The sequence below is a fragment of the Dipodomys merriami genome, unplaced genomic scaffold (assembly GCF_024711535.1).
Source record: "Dipodomys merriami isolate MVZ:Mamm:240054 unplaced genomic scaffold, mDipMer1.0.p SCAF_16, whole genome shotgun sequence".
NCBI classification, from domain to species: Eukaryota; Metazoa; Chordata; class Mammalia; order Rodentia; family Heteromyidae; genus Dipodomys; species Dipodomys merriami.
In genome coordinates, this window is record NW_027202937.1 from 738,137 (window position 1) to 744,130 (window position 5,994).

At 40.0% G+C, this 5,994-nt stretch overlaps 1 long non-coding RNA gene across 1 annotated transcript; it reads right to left on the bottom strand.

Annotated features, from left to right (window-relative positions):
* Positions 1-3,877: 3,877 nt before the first annotated feature.
* LOC138827726 (uncharacterized) lies at positions 3,878-4,996 on the bottom strand. The gene is made up of 3 exons (XR_011372165.1): positions 4,874-4,996; positions 4,543-4,789; positions 3,878-4,057 (listed from the first exon to the last, which is right to left on the bottom strand). It is a non-coding gene; the product is annotated as an uncharacterized lncRNA (long non-coding RNA).
* Positions 4,997-5,994: the final 998 nt, after the last annotated feature.

Consider the following 5,994-nt stretch of genomic DNA (forward strand, 5'->3'; position numbering starts at 1 on the left):
GTCGGGATGTTTGGCACGGATCATGCTGTCCACCAGCTCTGGTGGGCAGCACTGCCCAGACAGCTAATCTAGACACTGGAGTTGAAATAGTTAAGGGGAAATCTCACGAAAGTGGAATCACTGAGGAGGTAGAAGTGAATGCGATCATGAAAGGAGACTTGGATTGAGGTCGTAGAATTCAGGGTCCACGTTCTATTCCTATGTCAGGATGCGCCTCTTAAAATAGGTGCTGTATCATTAGGAGATTCTGTCATTCTGAGAACATCATAGCATCTGCTTATACAAACCAAACTCTGGACTCATGCAAGTAGTCCAGTGCTGTTTGAAACATTATGCATCACGTGACTGTACATTACATGCTTGCTCCCAGGTGAATTAGGTCTCCCTCAGACAAGTTCCATCAGCCCCTGACAAGCAGCACCACAATCCAGAAATAGGATGGAATTCTCCCTAATGTCAAGCCAAAGCCGCCCTCCTCCAGAGGCAACTACTGTACTGTGATTCATGTCATTTATTCCTTTGCCTTTGTTTTTGTAAACTATATAAATGGGATTATACTGGAGGTACTCCACTGGACCAGTTTCATTTGATTAGTATTTATTCTGAGTTTTGCCTATGCTGTTTGATGTCGCAGGAATCCCTTGGTTCTCAGTGCTCATTTTAATATGTTAGGTAACACATGGTAATTTATTTATTTTGCCTATGAATGAACATTTGGGTTCTTTCCAATTCCATTATTTTTATTATTCTTAAAACCACCACAAACTTCCTTTTCATCTTTGATGTACACGTGCACAAATACGGTATTCAGTTCCTGGGTCATGAGTGCGTGAGTACATTCGAATTTAGAAGAGACTGTCAAGAGGCTGGCCAGCAGTTTCATAAGCTCATGCCTGCACTCACAGCGGAATGAACCCAGTACCCTCCACACCTTCTAGGCACCAGTGTGGTTGGCGAATGTTATTTTGGTCAGCTATTCCGACTGATTTAAAATAGAATCGCATTTTGGATCTGATCCACATTTACTTCATAACTGATATGATTGACTGCTTTGTTGCATTTCTTTGAAATGCATGTTTGAGTTTTTAGCCCACTTGTGAAATGGTTTCTCTGTTCATTCTCATTAATAATTGGCAGCAGTCCTCCCTATATTTTGTACACAGGTGTGATGTTGGAATTGGTGTTGTGAATATCTCTTACAAGGCTTCTGCATGCCTCTTCCCTGTCCATGAAGTCTCAGTAATTAAGTTCTTAACTTTAACTCAGTGATTCATCCTTCTTTCTCATTAAAAAATAGAACCTCTGGTATCTTATTGAGAAAACATTTCACAATCTTAGTGCATATATTCTCCTATGTGACTTTCTGGGAGTATTATTGTTTTGCCATTTATATTTACAAGATCGGAATATCTAAACATGAAATTCTTATGCTTGTTGTTGCAATGTCTGGAAAGAGTTGAGAAAGAGATCAATAGATAGATGATGGTAAAATAGATGATAGAAAGAGAGAGAGAGAGAGATTGGGAGATAGATAAAGGAGTAGATAATCTCTAAATGCTCCATCTGTCTCAACACGTGCTGGAAAATAGCTATCTTTTCCCTGTGGCACTGTAGGATCATTTTTATTTTATATCCAGACTGATGTGTGATTCGTTACAAAGAGATTTAGTTCACTATGTAAATGTATTAATTTTGATGGTTGTGTATTGATTCTTTTAGGTTCTTTTGTTTCCTGGTCATATTTTTAAAGATTCTCCTACATCTAAGTATATTATATAAAACGATTTTATATTTGCTGTCTGACAGTTCCAGTATCTCAAGGGTTTTGAGTTCTGATTCCGGCACTCTGGGTTTTCAGCCAACTGTTACTCATATTGAAATAAGGACACTGGATCTAACGGGCGCCATCCTGGCTTGGTGGGGCCTGAGAGGGAACTGGGTCTAACTGGAGCCATCTTGTCTTCATGGTAGAAGCAGGCAATGGGCGTGCCTGAATTCCTAGAGACAGGGGCAGGGTCTTGGATAATAGGTTACTGGACCTGTCACTCCTGTGCTTTGAACACGGGAGTCTCTCGAGTTTCCTGTGACCCTGTCCCCCAACCCTGACCCCATGTAGGCCTGGAGGAGCTCAGCCGCAGGGAGGCCATGCCCCGTGTCTTGTGTCTCCTGACTGTCCGGTGGTCACCATGGTGTCCCACGTCAGCCCCCCTCTGGAGTTGGTCTGGTCTGTTGGTATTGATCTTCTGTTTTTTTCTTTCCTCTCCTGTTCTCATGGCTCAGTTTCCTATCAGTGTTAAGTGTATTCCAGGGGCTGCTGGTCTTCTAGACAGACATCCACCTGTGGTCACTGGCTCTTCAATAAATATTCCCAATTCCACCTTTCAAAATGTGGCTTCTTCGTATGTCACGACTGAATTCCCATACAAAATGTGGTATTGTGTCCTTGTGTGCTTTTCTTTTTATTTACTTGTTTTCTTCTTAAAAATATACACATCCATGCATACATACACATGTATATGAATATATATGTATATATAAATGTGCACTCTGGGTAGGTAATTTTCTGTGGGGAAGTTCATCTGTTGTTTGGTACTGAGAACTAAGTTAAAGTTGCATTCCTCTGGTGAATTCCTCTGCTGTCTGCATTGGTGATCTCTAGTCAAACATCATTTGAGGCCACTTCAAACTTAATCTTCCATTAAAATCTGTAAAATCTTGAGAATATGTTGGGCATGAATAAAGATGACATTAAACCTTTTTTGTGTATGTGTTTTGTTATTTGTTATTTTTTTTGGTCAGTTGTGGGTCTTGAACTCTGGGCCTGGGTGCTGTCCCTGATCTCTTCAGCTCAAGGCAAGCACTCTACCACTTGAGCCACAGCGCCACTTCAGATTTTCTGGTGGTTCATTGGAGATAAGAGTCTTGTGGGACTTTCCTGCCTGGGTTGGATCTGAACTTCGATCCGCAGATCTCAGCCTCCTGAATAGCTATGATTATAAGCTTGAGCCACTGGTGCCTGGCTGACATTAAAACTTTAATTTGAAATTATTTTGGATCTCATGGGTGACATTAATTCACACCAGAAACTCAGGTCCAACTTATGGGTGCAGAACCTCAAGGGAGATTATTATTTTATCCTTTCTCTAAACTCTGAGTTAGCAATAAGCCAGAGAGAAAAACTTCAAATTACCTTTCCCTAACTCCCAGAACTGCAATGTCTAATTCATTCAGTCTGAAGATTTATTACCACCAGTGCTGTAAAAGTTGTACTATTTTGACCCTCCCCACCCAGTGGTCTTTCTGATATTACCAGAAAAGTGTTGTTTCAAGAATACTGAATTAGTCAGTCTTTCATAGCTATAAAAATGCCTGAATAAATAAACTTGTAAAGAGGGAAGGTTTATTTGAACCCACAGATTTACAGGTTTCAGTTTATGGCTGGTTGGCTCATGGCTTTGGGGCCTGTAGTGAGGTAGTTTTCAGGGTGACCGTGTGTGGCAAAAATAGCTCACCTCATGACCAGGATGAAAGAGAGAGAAACAGAGAGAGTAAAGGACAGTTCCTGAGTACTCAAATTTGAATTTAATGGGAACACAGGCAGACTTCCTCATGTTTTTCCTTTTGTAGCAGTTGCTGTACTTCTCGGCAGACTTGTAAGTTACCAGATCTCATTATCGTTTGCCTGTTTTGTGTGGATGACAGTCTTTTGCTCACGGCCAAACCTTGTGGGGAAATGTTTATGTACCTTCTGCTTCTGATGATCTCTCCCGGAAGACCAATCTGATGACGCATTCCTGGTACTTTCAACTTAGAATTTTATTGGGAAGAGCTTACAATAAAATGTTCCTGTAGAACATGTACATTTTAATAGGGACTATTTAAAGGTGAATCAAAAATAAGCTCGCATAAAACCAGGATGAAAAGAACAGATGATAGATTGGGAAAGGGACTTTGCTGACCCCTCTTCAGTCACCCCGGTCACACCGGCAGTCGCTTATTCTGCAGCTTCAAGGTCAAACAGCCTTTATGACCTCCGGCAGCTAGAGCCCGATGCTTCCTAAAATATAGGTGTAGATATAGATATAGTCACACACTAGGGGTAGACAGCCTGCTATTTTCTTTAGCTCCTATTGCATGAAAATAACTCTGTGCAAGGTTTCTAAGGGATTTCAGTGAATGTATCAGTGTGAGGGAAAACATTTTGGCCCTGTACATCTGGCTAGACCTCAACTGGATAATTCTCTGTATACAATTAGGGCTCAATAAGCATGTCTGAATACCTTTAAAACTATTCCATACAAAGCTCTAAAAGACTTTTAACTTTATACTCAAAGAAACTTAAATTTTAGCTGTGAAGTCGTAACTAACCATGAAGCAATTTTATTCTAGGCAGACAGAGAATGTGCAAACTCATCAACACTAAAGGTCTCTATGCAAAAAAACTTAAAGTTAAAATTGATAATAATCAGAACGACTGGCATTTATCTAGTGGTTGCAAGACACTCTGCTGACCCAACCCATCCTCCAATAAACACACATTACAGGAATGAAGGAAGGCCTAAATGCTTGTTGATCTTGTTCTTAACTTTTCCCAGAGAGTTTTTTTTCTTTGACATCTCCTTAGAATGACCTGAGTTTTTCCTGTCGTCATTCAAGATAGCCATCCTTCAGCAAGGGTAATTGATTTATTTCTCTTCTGAATTGGAGGTGGAAGTAATTTGCTGGATGTAGCCTTGAGCAAAAGCAAATGTTGAGTCGACCTCCTTTTTCATCTATTTGCAGCAAATCACTGGATAAGAATGGTGAATAAAAAATGTAATTACACACACACACACACACACACACACACACACACACACACACACACATATACCTGGTTGACTCATCAGAAAGGTCCCCTCCTACTAATTCTAGATAATTATCTCCTACCTCTTACAGAGTTTCAATAAACCTATGTGGGTTTATTTCCCACCTGTCCACTATTATTAGACCATTGTTCGATCTTGATCTTCTAAATCTCCACATTGTCTCACCTCCATTGCTCCTCTGCTTGCTCACATTCTAGAATCTGGGAAGATAGTCTAGTAGATCTCTAGGTCACCAACATCCTCCCCACCCCCACCCCCCATTGAGAATTTTTAAATATAAACTGAAATGTGTTTTTAAAATCTTAAATCAATTTCTTACAATAATTCTTGCATGGGTAAAATAGGTAAATGCAAAACCTGTGACCAAATCTACCTGTGTCTTTCACCTACGTCACTAACGAAGCGTTCATGACAGGCGCGGTGAGGATTCCTGGGGCCTCTCCATTCTTCCCCAGACCTGCTGCTTTGAGTCTTCCCCAAATTCCTCACCATTCTCTGTTCCTTAGAACAACGAACTTACAGTTTAGCTAAATGAATGTCAGGAAGTTGAAACATGTTTTTGACTCTGCGAGGAATGTGAGGTGAAGGAGGAGGGAGACCACAAATGGAGAAAGGAAGGGTAGATGAATAGTCATAAAACTCATTGTACATATGTGAAAACGTAGCCCTGTAATTGGAGGGATGGGTGGGTTGGGAGGGGGAGGGAGAAGGAGGAGGTGCCATTGATGAAGATGTGTTGTACCCAAACTGGCATTTGAATTGAAATCCTTTTGTACAACTGTTTTAAGATAATAGAGGGGCTGGAGGCATGGCTCAGGTGGTAGAGCACCAATCAATGATCAAAAGTGTTAGCTACTGAGTTCAAGTCCTGGTCTTGGACAAAAAAATTAAAAGATAATTTTAAAAAAGAGGAAAAATTTTCATTATAGAAATAGTTAAGCTTATATGAAATGGATAAAAGTATAATTAACTATAACACATGTAAAATAACAAAAAATAAAAGGATGAATACACATGGAAATATAAGCTGAAAAGTAATAATAAAATGTATAACAAATATTTACAAATTAAAAGTATAGTGAAGGTATGGGAAATTTCCGTCTCCCAATTTCAACTGAATTGTCAG